Consider the following 19,285-nt stretch of genomic DNA (forward strand, 5'->3'; position numbering starts at 1 on the left):
AGAAGGTGGAGAAAAAATTCATGGAATAAATTTAAAGAAATTCAAAAAATGACAATAATGAAGAATCATCTAAAATAATGAAATAAAGATACAATAAAGAGCATCAAGAAGGACAAAAGTATGTTCTTTGAAACTAACAAAATAGACAAAAATTGATAAAAGGAACAAATACAAATAAATATCAAAGTGGAATATAACCACAGACAAGCAGAGATTTTAAAAACGATACCAGGGAACATACCTGTTTAATGGACCGAACCTCTTTAGATAAAAGCAGAAATGAATTTCCCATTTTTATATCTTTCTTGTGCAAAGATACAGTAAAAATATTTTGTTTTCCATTGGAAGAAATCTCTAACAAAGCTCATAATTTTTCTAGTGTCTTAGAAAATGAAAAGTCCTTAATTTTGAGTAATAAAAGTCCAGTCCTGGTTAATATCAACACTCTGAATTGATAAAAGATTCCCTTCCTCTTCCAGTTAAACCTGATTCAGTCTTTATTAAGTGGTAGTGGTAGGAAGGATGGTTGGATTCTTCTCTTTCCCTGCTCCACCTTTCCCCAACTGACTAGCTACAGTGTTATTTCTTCTGAGAAGACATTAAGATTAAAGGGGACAGGAGATCGAGACCATCCTGGCTCACACGGTGAAACCCCGTCTCTACTAAAAAATACAAAAAATTAGCCAGGCGAGGTGGCGGGTGCCTGTAGTCCCAGCTACTCAGGAGGCTGAGGCAGGAGAATGGCGTGAACCCGGGAGGCGGAGCTTGCAGTGAGCTGAGATCCGGCCACTGCACTCCAGCCTGGGCGACAGAGCAAGACTCCGTCTCAAAAAAAAAAAAAAAAAAAAAAAAAAAAAAAAAAAAAAAAAAAAAAAGATTAAAGGGGACTAAGGGAAAGGACAAATGCTTCTATGGCTAATAGCCTCTTGGTGTGGAAGATGCACTCTTTTTTTCAATAATTTCAATTTTTATTTTAGATTTGAGGGTTAAATGGGCAGGTTTGTTACATGAATATCTTGTGTGATGCTGAGGTTTGGGGTATGGTTGATTTTGTCTCTCAAGTAGTGAGCATAATATCTGATAGTTAATTTTTCAACCTTTGGTCCCTCCCTCCCCCACCAAGTACTTCCCAATATCTACTATTGCCATCTTTATGTCCATAAATACTCAGTGTTTAGCTCCCACTTATAAGTGAGAACAAATAGTATTTGTTTTTGTTTCTACATTGATTTGCTTAGGACAATGACCTCCAGCTGCACCCATGTTGTTGCAAAGGGTATAATTTTAGTTCCTTTGTATGACTTCATAGTGTTCCATAGTGTATATGTACTACATTTTGTTTATCCTATCCACCATTAATAGATTCCTAGGTTGATTTCATGTCTTTGCTGTGATAAACATACAAGTGCAGTTATCTTTTTGATAGAATGATTTATTTTTTTGGATATGTACCTAGTAATGCAATTGCTGAGCCAAAGTGGTAGTTCTATTTTAAGTTCTTTGAAAATTGCTTTCCACAGTGCCTGAATTAATTTGCATTTCCACCAACAGTGTATAAGCATTCCCTTTTCTCCACAGCTTCATCAGCATTTGTTGTTTTTGGGCTTTTTAATAATTGCCATTCTGATTGGTGTGAGATGGTGTCTCATTGTGGTTTTGATTTTCATTTCTCTAATGATTAGTGATGTTGAGCATTTTTTTCATGTTTGCTGGCTGCTTGAAAGTCTTCCTTTGAGAAATGTCTGTTCATGCCTTTTGCCCACTTTTTAATGGGATTATTTGCTTGACTCCTTCCTAACTCATTTTATGAAGCCAGCATGACCCTCATACCAAAACCTGGCAAAGATACAGAAAAAAAAAACAGCAAGTACAAAAAAAAAACTACAGGTCAATATCCCTGATGAACATAGATGCAAAATCCTCAGCAAAATACTAGCAAACCAAATACAGCAGCACATCGAAAAGTTCATTCACCACAAACAAGTAGGCTTTGTTCTTGGAATGCAAGGTTGGTTCAGCATATGCAAATTAATAAATGTGATTCCTTACATAATCAGAATTAAAAACAAAAATCATATGATCATCTCAATAGACATGGAAAAAGCCTTTGATAAAATTTAACATCTCTTCATGATAAAAATCCTCAACAAACTAGGCATTGAAGGAACTTACCTCAAAACAAGAAAAGCCATCTATGGCAATTCCATAACCAACATCACACTGAATGGGCAAAAATTGGAAGCATTCTTTTTGAGAACTGGAACAAGACAAGGATGACAAGGATGCTGAGTCACACCACTCCTATTCAACATAGTACTGGAAGTGCTAGCTAGAACACATAGGCAATAGAGATAAAAAGCATCCAAGTAGGAAAAGTAAAAGTGAAACTATCTCTCTTTACTAAGAATATAATTCTATACCTAAAAACCCCAAAAGAGTATACCAAACAGTTTCTGGAACTGATAAATGACGTCAGTAATGTTTCAGGGATACAAAAACAATGTACCAAATCAGTAGGAATTCTATATACCAAAAACATTCAAATTGAGAGCCAAATTAAGAACACAAGCCTATTAACAATAGGCACACAAATAATAAAATAACTAGGAATACATCTAACCAAGGAGGCGAAATACCTCTACAAAGAGAATGATAAAACACTGCTGAAAGAAATCACAGATGACACAAACAAATGGAAAAACATTTCACGCTCATTGATTAGAAGAATCAATATCATTAAAGTGGCCATCCTGCCCCAAGCAATATGCAAATTTAACAATATTCCTATTAAACTATGAACATCGTCTTTCATAGGATTAGAAAATGACTATTCTAAATTTCACATAGAACCAAAAAAGAGCCTGAATATCCAAAGCAATTCTAAGCAAAGAGAACAAAGCCAGAAGCATAACATTACTTGACTTCAAATTATACTTTAAGGCTACAATAACCAAAACAGCATGGTACTGGTACAAAAATATACAATAGACCAGTAATACAGAATAGAGAACCCAGAAATAAAGCCACACACCCACAGCCATCTGATCTTCAACAAAGTCACCAAATAAATAATGAGGAGAGGACTCCCTATTCAATCAATGGTGCTAGGATAGCTACATATTCCATATACAGAAGAATGAAACTAGATGCTTACTTCTCACCATGCAAAAAAGTTAAATCGAGGTGGATTAAAGATCTAAATGTAAGACCTCAAACTGTAAGAATCCTAGAAGAAAACTTAGGAAACACCATTCTGGACATCGACCTTGGGAAATAATTTAAGACTAAGTCCTCAAAAGCAATTGCAAGAAAAACAAAAATTTACAAGCAGGACCAAATTGACAAATGGAATCTAATTAAACTAAAAAGCTTCTGCACAGCAAAAGAAACTAACAACAGAGTAAACAGACAACCTACAGAATGGGAGAAAATATTTGCAAACTATGCATCTGTCAAAGCTCTACAATCCATAATATATAAGGGAACCAAACCATTCAACAAGCCAAAAGTAGATGCACTCTTATTTGATCTTTCTCTGAGGAGCACTTTTATGACTCCTTCAGAGATACCCTGTTGGGGGCATCCTCCTTATGGGGGATAACCTGGCTGTGTGGCCAATTATAACTCTACCTCAGTTCTTGAATTTCTAGCTGGGTCACATTGTTTCCTCAGAGTATCCTTTTGGATTGAGTCCCTTTTAAGATGACTCTTGGGCAACTCCCTTCTCTGAACTCTCACCTCCTTGCCCTTTTCTCTCTCTCTCTCTCTCTCTTTTTTTTTCCAGCTTTTTGGAGGCATAATTGGCCTTCTCTTGGAGGAAGAGCATTTGGTATGAAGGTGGCCTTCTCTTTCATTTCTATGTTCGGCTCCAGATTACCTCTTCTCTTTGTTTCTGTGCGAATTAAGCACCATTCCCTAAATACTCTCAACTCCAGGAGACACATGTGAACCTTTCTGCATGGCTCTCTTAAAGTTCTCTTTACTCAACTTACTAAAACAAGGGAAAAGGAAATTGCTTCATTCCCACCCAGAAAAACAGGGGCCTGAAGAGCACATTGCCAAGTCTCTCCAAAGACAAGCTTCCTTCGAACCTTATTAGCTCTTGCTCTTTACACCAAAACAATTTGTCATGAAACAAAAAGCTGGCAATTTCATAGGAGGTAACTTGCTCTAAGTGGAGTACTTCCTAGTGTTTGTGTTATTTGTCCTGGGGTTTCAGCTAAGGCTGAGACAGGAGTCCCATTTTAACATCCCGTTATATCACAAATAACCTTATGCTAATTAACTTGAAAACTTAGGGAAAAAATGAATATTCATTAGAAAAATACAAAATTATAGAAAACTCAAGAAAAAGTAGAAAAACTGAATAGACCTACTCATCAAAAAATTAAATTAATATTTACAAATTTAACATGTTACCTCAAAAGCCAAACAAACAAAAAATAAAGTGGCAAAATATCAACATTTTACCTTGCATTTTCAAAATGTTAATGGAGGGTCTAACCATTGAAGTAGATGAGAAAAAGAAAATCTTTGAAAATTCAGAAGTAGAAAACAAAGTTATCATCTGAAGACGTTTTATTTGTCCTACATGGGAATCCCTAGAGAATGTACAACAAAAAATACTAGCTAGATTGGAGGAATAAATGCTACTGTTCCATATCACTAGGACGACTATAGTTCACAATGACATGTAGTTTCAAATAGCTAGAGCGAATGTTGAACACTCCCAACACAAAGAAATGACAAGTGTTTGGGATAAAGGTTATGCTAATTACCCTGGTCTGATTACTATACATTATATGCATTGAAACATCACTATGTACCTTATGAATATGTATAATTAGTTTTTAAAATAAAAAATATTAGCATTTGAGTTTAGCAATATATGGAAATTAATCACCTTTCTATATGTCAGCAAAGATAGTTGAAAATATAACTTAAGAAAGGATTTTTAATGAGTTAGAAATAAATATATCAAAATATATGGAAAAATATATGAAGAATTTTAAAAAATTATACTGAAACCTATTGATGAGAACCTGTATAACTAGATTTATAGAACAGAAGAGATGTCGTTTTAAAGATGTCAATTCTTTTGTAAAATAGGAGGACAATTGTAAATGAATTCATATAAAAGCTGATGATATGGAACTTTATACCTTAAGGTTATCCATATTGGTGTACCATTGGGAGCTTTTTGTATACCACCAGGACTAAACCTACTCCTGTTTTAAGACACTCTTACAGAAACTCTTGCATAGCTATAAAAGATAGTTATACAAGAGTAATTATAGCAGTATTATTTCTAATGAAAGACAATGAAATGACTTAACATTCTTCAGTACTAAAATGAATTATATGGCAAAATGCTATTCAGCAGTGAAAATGAGTTAACTGGAATTATATGTTTCAATGTATACATAAATTTTCTGAACCTAAGTTTGGTCAAATAAGTCAGGCTGCAGAAGAACATATATAGCATATAATTATTAATATAAAAACACAAATACATTTACATATATGTGTATGCATATGTACTTTTAAATATAAAACATGTATGGTAGTGGTAAATATCAAATAGTAATTATTTCCAGTGTTGGGAGGATGGGAAGAGTGAAAATGATAAAAATTATAGCTGTAAATTTTAATAACAACAAAATGTAATGAAAGTTTTACTTTGTTTAAACATAGTGGGGTGCCACATTTCCCCTCACTTTGTAAAATGTAGTACTAGACCCTTTTTGTGAGGAACTTCTTTCAGTTTGAAGTAGATCCTATTATATATTCCACACATTAGCCAATTTCATAACTTTAAATATCTTCCTCAAAAGTAAAAACAAACAAACAAAAATCTCTCTGAACCTTGTAGGGTAGAAAAAAATCTCTGCCTCAAATTTAGGAGCAGATAACTCTTCATTTTCAACCCCATACTATGAATAAACTTCAACAATATTTTCTTTTCTGTTTAAAGATTCATCAAGAGTCATTTGTTAAATAACAATAGAAACATTCCTTAATCTGTGGTTTCGATGTTAGACAATTTGTTTCTTTAATTGGTCCCCATCCCCACTATGATTATATGAACCACCAAGAATCAAAGAATGGATTTAGAGTCCCAGACAGCTAAGATATTACAAATAAAATAGAGGAGAGCATTGACAAAAGACAGACAGGCATCTAAGAAGTAGCAGATGAAGAGAATTTTTTCTAGTTACAGGCATCTATTTAAAAGTAACCCCTGAAGGGAAACCTGAATTCACTCTCTGTTCTTGTCGAAATTAGTGTTTTCTGAATGTTTTATTTTCTTCGCATATTGAATTTTAATGCTGTACCAATGAATAATGGAAAAATCATTTGACAAAGCCAAAGATTGCATTAAATTCTAGTGTGTGTTAATTGGCTTTATTAAAAATTAGCATTTTTGAATTTCTAATTCTTTTTCTAATTTATAAAACGTCATTCATTTTATCACATATTATAATTAAATTCATATGAGAGCAAATTTTATTTGTCTCTGTTGCTGAAACACAAAACAATTGTCTACACAACTAATGCAGGATATTTCTATATTTGCATGTTGACAATAAAATATTCATTAATTTAAACATGACAACAGCAGTACATATGCTGCAGTTGTAATTACCATTGCTTAGTAACTGCATGTCTCTGAGTGACAATGGGAATTAACTGAGTAATTATTACTTATGTGCTTCTGTTTGAAATATTTTCTCAATGTAGTCTGATCCCTAGGTAGAAGTTGCCAGTTCAGGAGAAGACATTTGAGCCAAATACTGATTCTGCTTCATAAACCATCAATGTAATCAGCCTAAGACCAACAGCAGTCGACGATTAATCACATAATAATTAGATTATTCCTTCAGTGTCAATACGTTAGAACCAGAATGGAAAGCATTCAGGAAAACTGTTTACCAGACCTGAATTTCTCCAGAGAAATCAAACACTGTACAATTAACTGAAAAAAATGAAATATTCGTGCTCTGGTTTAATGAGAAATGCAACATATCTGAAGTACCCGCTGCCAGATCCTTTTATTGATTAGCTCTGGTGTTCTCCCAGAGTTCTCTTTTGGTCGAGTAGATTTTGCAGCATACCTTCACCTGTGTCATCACTCTGATGTTCCTTATTCTAGAAGCTACAGCCATAAAGAAAATTTACTTTTACAGAATTGTTATTTTTGTTTCTCTAAAATCTGATGTTGGTAATGCATTCTAATACCTTCTTCCTATGAATACAATTGAATTTTGGGTAGAGTAACTTTATATGACAAAGCATGAGATCAGAAATGCTATTTTTATTATTATTTAAAAAATTAGATTGTATTCATGTATGGTCATTGGGACTCTCCAGATAGGTTAATGTTGGTAACTTTCCCATGGTCCATATACACTCAAGTACTAGTGTTGGGACTTTTCCTTTTATGTTACCCCTTCCTTTGATAATCAATAATCACAGCTTTGTTTGGGGGATGATGTTAATGAGTGTCCTGATCTCTTGTGATACGGCTATACCCACAAGGCCAATTTTCACGGAGACTCAGTACTTTTGGGGCAAGGGTGGTCAACCTTTTTTGAATGAGCCAAGGCTGAAGAACAGGCAGCAATTTATAGAAAGTCTTTGATAGGCAATAATGGAGACCAACTAACATACCTCCCCCAGAAGGCAAAAAACCAAAGGTATTAAGAAAACAATTTTCAAAACTTGGAAATAAGATCAAAAAATGCCTGTATGTTTTTTAAATGTCATATTGGAGAATAACATGACAAATCTGCCTAGAAGTCATCTGTTATTCAGGGACTTATAACTTTGCTTGACTTATTATTGGATTTTGATTAGGGCTTAGGCCCCATAAAATTAGATGTCATCTTGGAAAAATAAGAAATTGCAGTTGATTTTTGCCCAATAAAGGTGCAGATAATTCTTGTCAAGTACATATGTGTGTGGGGGTGGGGGAGAAGGCAAGTGTTCTAGATTTATTGTCTTTTAAACATCTGTGTACCTAATTTAGATATCTCATTTCCATATCAATTGTTTTAGCTGACTATATAAGCATCTTTTATTTTATTTCTTTATTTTTATTTTTTGAGACCAAGTCTCACTCTGTCGCCAGGCTGGAGTGTAGTGGGCGCGATCTCAGCTCACTGCAATCTCTGCTATACGGGTTCAAGTGATTCCCCTGCCTCAGCCTCCCGAGTAGCTGAGACTATAGGCCTGCACCAACCATGTCCGGCTAATTTTTTGTATTCTTAGTAGAGATGAGATTACACCATGTTGGGCAGGATAGTCTTGATCTCCTGACCTTGTGATCCGCCTGCCTAGGCCTCCCAAAGTGCTTGGATTATAGGCACAAGCCATTGTACCGGCCCTAAGCATCTGTCTTTCATAGCCTCTTTAATTTGTTTTGTCTTTAATCATTAATAAATAATTATCGGACACATGCTCATTATATATTTATATGAGAATTTGATTTTTTTTTACAAAAAAATTTAAAAATTATACTTTTAATTAACTCAGCTAGAATTTGCAAAAGCTGGAGAATTCTCATTTGTCTTTCACGTGGATTTCCCTAGTGATAACCTCTTATGTAATGATAGCATGATAATCAAAACCAGAAAAATAGTATAAGTACAAAAATACTATTAATTAAACTACAGACTATATTCATATTTCATCAGTTTTTTATGGGTACTCTATGCATGTGTATAGTTGTATGAAATTTTATCATATGTACATATTTATGTAACTACCACCATAATCAAAATCAGAAATGTTTCCTCACCCTAAGTGAACTCACTCATGCTATCCTTTTATAGTCACACTGTCTGTGAAAACCTAACATCCAGCAACCATTGATTTGTTCTTCATCACTACAATTTAGTTATTTTGAGAATTTTATATAAATGAAACATATACTTTATTCCATAAGTTTTCTTTTGTGATAGGCTTTTTCTTTTTTCTTTTTTTTTTTTTTTTGAGAAGGAGTCTCGCTTTGTCGCCCCGACTGGAGTGCAGTGGTGCAATCTCGCCTCACTACAACCTCCACCTCCTAGGCTCAAGCAAATCTCCTACCTCAAACTTCCAAGTAGCTCGGATTACAGGTGTGCACCATTACCGCCAAGTTTTGTATTTTTAATGGAGACGGGGTTTCACCATGTTGACCAGGATGGTCTTCAACTCCTGACCTCAAATGATCCACCCGCCTGGGCCTCCCAAAGTGCTGGGATTACAGGCGTGAGCCACCGTGCTCCGCCCTGTGATTGACTTTTTTACTCAGTGTAATTCCCTTGGAATTATTCCAAGTTCAGATATCAATCATGCAAGGTTTGTCAGGGAGAGCGAAGGTAAAAGAGAGAGAGAGAGTTAGTGGCTCAAGAGTAACACAGGTTTATTAAGGAAACCTGCGGAGGGGGACACCAGCACTGGAACCCACTCCCTCTTAAAGACTGGGGTAGTTACAGATCTGTACAGGAGAGGGGCAATTGTTGCAAAACGGGATGGGGCGATGTGGTTAGCTGCTGTTAAGGGAGGAATTTCCTGCAAGCAGGTGATTGGGCCTGGGACCTGCCCAACAGGATGTTTCTCACAGCCTGGGCCCAGGTGGAGTTTTCCATGCTGGCCACGGTGTGCTAAATAGTGGGGTTTACAAATTGGCGCAGGTTGGGCTAACAAACAGTATGTTTCTTTTTGTTATTTCGTAGTGTTTGATTTAAAAAATGAACTATGGCTTGTTTGTCCATTCACTCGTTGAAGGATATATGAGTTGTTTCCAGTTTTTGGCCATTTCAGATAAAGATGTTATAAATATTTATGTATTCATGTACAAGTATTTGCATGAATATAAGTTCTTATTTCTCTATGCTAAATACTTAGGTGTAGGATTGCTAGGTTATGCCATAAGTGTATGTACAACTGTGGTTTTAAGTTGCTTCTAATTAATGGTTAATGATATTGGAAATCTTTTCATGCACTTATTCTATCTATATATCCTGTTTGGTAAAGTTTCTGATTAAGTTTTTGCCTGTTTTTTAATTAGGTTGTTTGTGTTTTTATGCTTGAGTTTTGAGAATCCTTAATGTATTCTGGATATATTGACTATTGAGCCTATCAACCGAATTTTTAAAGGTTCAGTTGATTGTATTTTCACTCCTAAAATCTCCACTTGTTTCTTCTTTTTATCTTCTATATCTTTTATGAGACTTTCTATGTTTTCATTGATTTCAAGGGTATTTATGATTTCTTAGTGGGGTATTTTTATAATTGTTTTGAAGTTCTTCACAGATAATTCAAATATATGTGTTTTGTTGGCATTGCCATCTCTTGTCTTTCCTCATTTGACTGGAGATTTTCCTGGTTCTTGATATGCTGAGTGATTTTGGATTGTATCTTAGATATTTTGATTATTATACTCTGTGCCACTGGTTGCTATTTAAGTGTTTCATTTGAACTGGCAGTATTTAGGTTCAGAATACACATGCTGGCAGGGTACAGTGGCTCACTCCTGTAATTCCAGCACTTTGGGAGACCTAGGCAGGTGGATCACAAGGTCAGGAGTTCAAGAATGGCCTGACGAACATGGTGAAACCCCATCTGTACTAAATATACAAAAATTAGCCGGGCGTGGTGGCATGTGCCTGTAATCCCAGCTACTCAGGAGGCTGAGGCAAGAGAATCTCTTGAACCCAGGAGGCGAAGGTTGCAGTGAGCCGAGATCGTGCCATTGCACGCCAGCCTGGGTTGACACAGTGAGACTGTGTCTCAAAACAAAACAAAACAAAACAAAACAAAAACCAAAAAGCACATCCTAGCTGGCCTGTGTACTACAAGAGACCAATTTGAAACCTAGGTGGTATTCCATACCACAGTTCTGTTCCCAAAGCTTTTGCAGTTTTGATTCTAGTTGGTTTTACACATGCACCACTTGGGGATGAGCTTAATATTTCGTACACAAATTTAAAGAATTATTTCCACCAGCTCCTTTATTATTATTATTATTATTTCAATTTCCTCTTGCACTCCAGCTGAAAGGGGTAAGGGTGCCATGTTTCGGACTGCCATTTGTTTTGTTCAGGGCAGGAGAAGTCAACAGGGATTTTCCTCATAGTCCCCATGTTCCACTCTCTACAAGACTTTACCTTTTGATTCCAAACAACTTAATTTATTTGTCAAAACACGAATATCCATGGTTTCTCTTTTTGTCTTACAATCCTTCTCATCAATGCCTTGTGGATGCTTCCGACTGCTGGAAGACAGGCTCAAAATACACATGAAAGAAAGAAAGCACGCATCGATTGATATTTTAAAACTTCATCACATTACACTTCTTCAGGCCATTCTTAATTTAGATTGCCAATTAGCTATGAAAATGTATGTTTTTGATTGCTATGCACAGCATTGACTTTCTGTTTGCATTATTGTTGACAGATCACCCAGGATGTTTGCTCTAATAAGTACTTGCTGCTTTTCACGCCAAAGCTTTCCCTGGAGTTGTGTTGTGAAGTGTATAGTTATAAAACTTTAGTAGCTTTACTCAGAAACAATGATGTAATTGAGGATTGCGCTCAGATTCAGTATTTGGACACAAATAAGTCACAGATGTGATTAATAAATTAGTGTTTTAGTAGGAAAAAACAAGGATTTCCAGGTTATGCAGACCTGTTTTCAAATCCCAGCTTGGCACTATAAGTTTGAGGAAGGTTATTACTCCCTGAGACCCTGTTTCATCGTTTAGGATAAGAGATAACCACAACCAGGAAAGGACTGTGGGCCTAATTAACATTTTATACAAAGAGGCCATTAGGGACACTTCTTGATGTAAGAACTATCAATTTACTTCTTTACCAGGTGCAAAAAGAAGAAAATGACATTAAGAATTGGTAGTAATGTAATTCTAGTAAAAGCTAAATTTAAAATTTAATATAAAAATTATGATCTAAGAAAGAGAAATATTTCAGACCAAAAGAGACTTTCTAACCCAACTTCTCATTTTACATATAGCAAAACTGAGGCTCCACTGGGTTAAGAGACTTGTCTAGTGCATTTCAAGTGTCCAGAGACAAATCTGAGGCCAGAATTCTAATCTCCTCATCAGTAGGCTAGTAGACCTTAACACCATGGCACAAATATCTCTCATAAAACTCTCTAAAGTGGAATATATTATATAAATGGATCTTTACAGCAGACCCTAACATGCTGTAAAATGTAAACAGGACATATAAACTAAAACTCTAAGGCATCACTAATTATTATCATTAACTGATATGCTAACCACAAGAAACATCAAACATTTAAGTAAAAGCATTACTTGTTTTAGAACACAGGAGCTTCTGGGGATGAAATAGATGATTTGAGTCATTTGAAAAGGCTATCTTGGGAAATTCAAGTGGATGCTTTTTATATTTGTAGACAAATATTCTTATAGCAAAGGAACCTTAAAAATTATTTCATTGAATATTTATTTATATACATCATTACTAGGTATGGATGTTTGATTGCATCTTTAGGATTTGGAGAGGAATTGACAAGAGAAAGTTTTGTAATATATATTCTGGACTAGCTTGACATTTTACAGAAAATCTTTTTAAATTTCTTCCAACTTATAGAGAATCTTGTACCTCAAACAAATGATATCTCTTTATTTTAGCCTTATAGACAAAGATGGAAGAGAAACCATACTTACTATCCTTTCTGCTCATTCTCCCACCCATGTCATAGGAATATACACATTCAATTTTCAGATAATTTTATTATCAGGATGTATGTAACTTTTGGCTAGGATTGTGTTCATGTTTTCTCCTGGAATATGACTTAGTTTTGATGCTAGCTCTTGCCCTGAAGCGAGAGGACACTAAATCTAAAGCTAGATGGGTTGTTCATACACGATGACCAAATGTAAGTCTTTGTTTCCAGGTCTCTGATTGGGCAGTATTGTCCAGCTCTGACCCAAACCATTTTCCATGGATCAGAACAGATCCAATTGCTTCCTAGTCCCTAATCCCGAAGGCTGTCACTTCACTTACAGGAGGAGGCTTGTTTCCCACTGTTGTTTCCTCCTAAGACCCAGGCAGAAAAAAATCTAGTTCATAGATGTGCCTATAGTTATCTTCATTAAGTCAGAGTTTTTTGCTTAGATTATACTGACCAGTGCAATTGGTACAATTTTACCTTTCTTTCATGGTTCATATTTGATCCAAAACACCCTTTTGGAACTCTGACATTAGTGGTACTTTCAGCTCTGTTTTTCAAAGGGAAGAAAAATCAAAACAATTTTTTTTTTTTGACAAACAGCTTACTTTCCCCTTTTTATTTTCCAAGATTAGATAATCACAAACAAAACCTTAGTTACTCATTCAAATAAAAAAGACTGTGCATTTGTGTTTATGTTTATTTTTAATTCTCTATGACATTCAACTCTCTTTAAAAAAGTTGATCACTCTAGCCCTCACACCAATGGGCTCCCATGTCGCATGTGTTATGTTGTAGCAATTATTTGAGTGATGTTTATCAAAAGTCCCAATTTGAATCTCTTTTGTGTTCAGTTTAGCATTGAGGACTACATGGCTATATCTGGCGTTCTTGCAGGTTGGCTGTTCAAAGGCCTTGTTTAGATGAAAACCATGAAACACATACCCTACAAGAAGAAAAAGTAAAAGTGCACAGTCTGTTTGAAAAGCAGTAGTTTCCTGCTAGAAGGCAAATTTGAATACAACTTGGTATTAGTCACTCAAGTTGTTCTCCAGTTGGCCCTTACAAATTCATGCCTTGATTCTTGGGCAAAAAGGCCAATAATAAAAGAGTAGATGAAAACTAAAAAATGCCTCTTCTTTAAAACCTGCACAAAATATTGAAAGCATGGAGCATCAGAAATGTTGGTGTCAGCAGTTATAAAGGCAAGGAAGGGTGATGCCATTGTACTGGCAAGCATGAGAAATGGTACCAGAAGTACAGACAGCTATGCAGGACTTAGCTTTCTGTCAGTGACTGTTGAAATGTAGAAATTGGCAGGCACTGGTCCCCATGGTGGCACCTTCAGTGGCCATCTGCAATAGTATTTCTGGTAGCACCACCAGTGAGCAGCATCAGCATGTCATATTCAGAAGGCAGGGAACAAGAGACAGGCTGCTTTGGGACAGGCCCTGGATGACCGCCAACATTGGTAGCAAAGCCTTCTGTGTGCTTTGGCTTTACAGTTCAAATTTCTTTTCTGAAGAATAGAGCAACAGCCATCAGAATTAGCTGAGGCAGAAGAGGAGGCAAAATGGTAATCTGGAAGGTTGGTTTATGGAAAATTCATTAGGCATTCCTTGGGAAATGTCAACTGTGTGGTAGAATTTGAAGAAAACTATTTTCACTAATAGAAAGTAAGGAAAATCTAGTAAAATGCTGGTTTTGTGACTGCTTACCCCCCCATCCCCCTGAAGGCTGGTGTGACCAGAGAAAAATAGATCGCATTTGCTCAAACGGTTATTAAATAACTCTTGTTTTCAAAGATAGCTTTAGAGAGAAAAAGAATGTACAAAATACCACTTGAGAGATGTGTAATTTGAAAAGAAAAAGAATGGTTGTTCTTTTTTGATTTGCTGTTGTTGGGGTAATTTCAGACTATTTTAAAATATTCACTGGTAGTCTCCTAATTCTTTTTTGTGCAGATGCTGCTAAATGGGGAAATAAATGTATTGAGTTGTCTGAACTGTAACTTGAGTCCTGTACCCCAAAGACACATACAAGAACATTATATTTTTATTTTCTTTCTTAAAACCCAAATAACTACCTCTTCCATTCTCCAAAGAAGTATGCATCAGGGAGTCTGAATCACATGACAAAAAAGTGTGTATATGCTTGCTTTTCCAAATAAAGGTAAGAAAATCACTTGAAATCAAAGACATCTTTTCATAATAAATTCCCTTCAGGCATTTTAAGTGTTTACCATCTTGTGGCGGAAAAAAATGTAGAATGAAGTAGGTGACACATTGAAAATGAAGCAGTTCCATTTGGAAACATACACTGCCAACAGGATTTATCATTTTCAACTTTTACGGAGGGAGTTGAGCACAATATCTTAGTGAATATCTTTCTTTCTCTGCACAAATCCCATTTCTCTGTCCTACAGACAGTATTAGCAGCTCCTGTCTACTGAAGATCAAAAATGAAGATAAAACATCTCTGAAGCAAATAAAATCGATGAATAAAGAAGTTTTGATTTACAGTTCAAATTCAACTTTCCTTGACACATCTAGTGAGGTATTCCCAGCTGCATTTCCCCCCCGCAGGGCTTGTTAACTGCTCTTCTGAACTAAGATGCATCTGAAAGTCTGTGTTATCTCTTTGAAGGGACATAATAAATACCGACTGGTCATCCTCATTGTTATATGGTTACTGAATACAAATACAGTGGTTTTCATTGGAAAATGTGAGTGTTCTAACCAGGTTATTACAACTTCTGCAACCACAAGAGTGACCATGTTGGCAGGGATTTTCTGAAACAAACAAACAATATCTCTCCATAGATGCTAGATATGCAGATCAGTCTAGGAAAAACACATACATTTTTGCACTCTCTCTCTCACACACATACACACACACACAAACACACACAAAGTGATATATGTATGTAGACATGTGTAGAGATGATAGATACATAGAAGGAACTAGATTGATAGATGTACAGAGAGAGATTAATAAATGAAATGAGACACTCTGTAAAATGAACACATACATGATAAATATTAGGAAATACAAATTTGCATAATTCTAAGGAACACTTGCAATTTTGACATATACCAAAGTATTCACTTGTAATCAAAGAAATACGTTTGTGTATATTTAAGGTAATCCAGCAAATGTACCCCACTTTCTCATCTGATCTCACTTGGTGAGAAATAGATAATAGTGAGGCAAACAGCAAAGCACTGTGTCCTTAAACATTTCAAGAATATGGTGTGTGAGACTCACATGGGAATTATCATCACATTTTGTAAAACTGAACCCCAGTGTTAAACAAAGCTTTTCTATCCAGCCACAAGCAATGCTGTGTGCTTTAAGCTCCCTGAGGGAGTGCTCTTGGAACTCTCAGAATTATATTCAAGGTTGCTATGTTCAATAATCCAATATGTCCTACTCCGTGACATTCCTTGCAAAGAAATGCAATAAGCATAGTTTAAGTCTTTCCTCACCCAAAGCAGCTCTCAAAAGACTGCCCTTCCCAGAGCCTTCTGAAAGGCAGTAAGTAAGCTTTTTCTACCACAAGACCCCACCACAGTGGCTAACTGCATCAAGAGTGGCCCTAACACAATGGTGACCATCTGTATACTCCTTGCTTACTTAATTGTTATTTGTAAGGCTTGGATCAAGACAGATGAGATCAGTGATTTGGAGCTCTGTGAAGAATTTTCATGGAGACTGAGAAACTGTGTAGTTTAGGTGTGGTGGGTCATCACCATAAAGGATTCCTTGATTTTGAGCAAAGCCCTTGAATCTTTGCTCAGCTTTGCTCAAAGTTAAGAAACTTCGTGAGGGAAGATGGACCTCAGAAAACCAACATGAGATTCTTTTTTCTATACACACAAGGAAAATATAGTTTTATGTTCTCTGAAGAATATTGTACTGTTTTTAAGCAAATTAGCAAGTCAATGAACATAATCCTAAAAAAATATCTGAAATTGATGACATTTAAAAAGTTAGATTTTTAATTTTACATTACAATTAATTATATTATTTAACAGAACAATATTTAAAAACTCACCACTCTTCATTGACCTTTAAATTGAGTCAAATATGTCTCAGATTCTTTACATGTAAAGAAAAATAAGCGACCTCATTTTTCTCCTTGAGGTATGGATGTTACTTAACAAACACTATTAAGGAATCAACTGCAAACCAGAATAATTTAACTTCTTTTTTCAGGCACTGAATTGCCCTTTAAAAATGATAATTGGTGAGTTAAATAAAAATTCATATAAGCTTGCCCTTTACATAGCTGTCTATCAATATTTGTTAAGTTTTTATGTAATAAAATGTTCTTGGCATTTCTGTAGCATATCATATGCCAATGATTTTCAAAATGTGATAGCTAATTTTATGTAGAGTATTTTTTTAAAGAAAAACCCTATTAGCTGAATAATCATCATTATGAACAATAATTGCAGGAACAAAAAAGAAAAAATTATTTCAAAATTTAGTAAATTAAAAATAAGTGAACATCTGACTTGGTGATGTAAGAAAATTAGGCTTAGTGTATCAAAATTTGGGAAGAGGTGTATGATTACAACTTGGATGTTGGGAACATTCTATAAAATATTCATTGATTTTATCAAGCACGTTTTTCAGAAACTCTCTAAAGTTTATGTATCAACAGTTAGTATTTTAGGTTTATAAATGGAAATATATAGAGAAAAATACATCCTACTTTTTGCTATGATGATTACAAACTGTTAGAAGAGCTTTTAAATCCCTAGGTTTTTCTGGGATCTTGGTTTACAAATGACATTTTTATTTTTCCGTACAGATCTTCTAAAATAGTAATTTAGTTTTCTCTCCTTTTTTGTTTAGTATATCCAACAAGGACATTCAGAGATTTCTACCTACTGCTTTTAAAATAAACGACATCCTAAAATATGCTTACCTAAAGGCAACAAGGACACAATGAGACACAAATGAGAGATTTTGTTTTTAGTTACATATGGAAAATCATTTTTTTCAATTATTAAATCAGTAATTTTGGCTATTTTAGAAAAGTAATAAGGCTATATTTTATAACTGAGGGATCTGTAAGAAAAATTTGCTTTTCAGAGTCTGTAAAATAGAATGATAAATACAACTTTAATCAGAACTCTGTATGTAGGATTATTATTAAAAACTTTTAACCTAAAACTTTAGTTGTTCTTGAGAGAATCATAACATGTATATTCCGCATTTCAAGAAATTTAAAAAACAACCAGATAGATTCATGTATTACAAATTTTTGTATCTATACCAGTAAGTACATCAAGTAGAAATGAAGAGGTTGATAAATTAGAACACATTATATAATCCACAACTTCAATTCACATATATTTCTTTTTATTTTTATCATACTTTTATCTTATACATTGACCATCAAAATTTATATTTTAATCAATATTTTAATGTAATCTCCTATTACTTTGCCATCTAAAAATTAACATTTTTGTCATGGCTTGACTTTTAGTCTAGTATTGTTCAATTTGATTTTAACATTAAATTTACATTCACTAGAGAATGAGAACTAGGATGCACATTTAGCATATCTCATATAGGGTACTATTAGAATACTTAAGTAAAGTACCACTTAAATGTTAATATTGTCTTTCTTATATATATTACAAAATCCAAACTCCTAATAAAGTTTCAGAAATAACTTTATAAAACCAAGAATGATATTTGAAATTGTTGCATTGATAGAATGTCATTGATATGACATTTATAATCAATATAGTTTAACTGGTGAAGGATGCAGTGTAATAAAGAGAAGGCTTTTAGCTTTATGCAGGTTAAGGAATAAATTCCTTGTGGCAAATGTATTGGAAATAATGTCTGACTTGATGAATTGTTGTTTAAATAACTAGTTGGTGTCTATTTTGTAAGTAACTGGCAAAGTGACAAGTTTGAGTTAGACAGTCACTTACTTAGAACTGCTACCCACCTGCGCACTGGAGGGTACTGTTTGCTTTTCTTAAACAGATGTTTTGATTCACTAGAGTAGCATAATTAAGTATGCATACACTAAATATGTGTGAGGTTCCAATATGTACTGATTGCTCCAACCTTTTTAATAATGCTCAAAAAATGAACAAATGACTGAAGATATCACTTCTATTTTCTGGAAGAGATTATAGAGAATTGGAATAATTTATTTTTAAAATGTTTGGTAGAATTCACCAGTGAAACTACTTGGGCCAGATGTTTCTGTTTAGAAAGATTATTAGTAATTGATTCAAATCTCTAACAGATATAACCTAACAGATACAAGGTAGGAATCAATTGTAACAGATAATTGATTCCTACCTGTGTGAAATTTGAGATTGTGTCTTTCAAGGAATTGATCTCTTTCATCTAAGTCATTGAATTTATGAGAACAAAGTTTTTCAAAAATAGTTCTTCATTATCATTTCCATGTCCATAACATCAGTAATGTCTTCTCTTTCTCACTTCTCACTTTTATTTTTGTTAGCCTGACTAAAACTAAAGGTTTATCAATTGTTTTGATCTTTGTTTTTCTTCCCCCGACCGCTGCCCCAGACAGAGTCATGCT

This window comes from Macaca thibetana, chromosome 11 (genome assembly GCF_024542745.1).
Source record: "Macaca thibetana thibetana isolate TM-01 chromosome 11, ASM2454274v1, whole genome shotgun sequence".
In the NCBI taxonomy this organism is placed as follows: Eukaryota; Metazoa; Chordata; class Mammalia; order Primates; family Cercopithecidae; genus Macaca; species Macaca thibetana.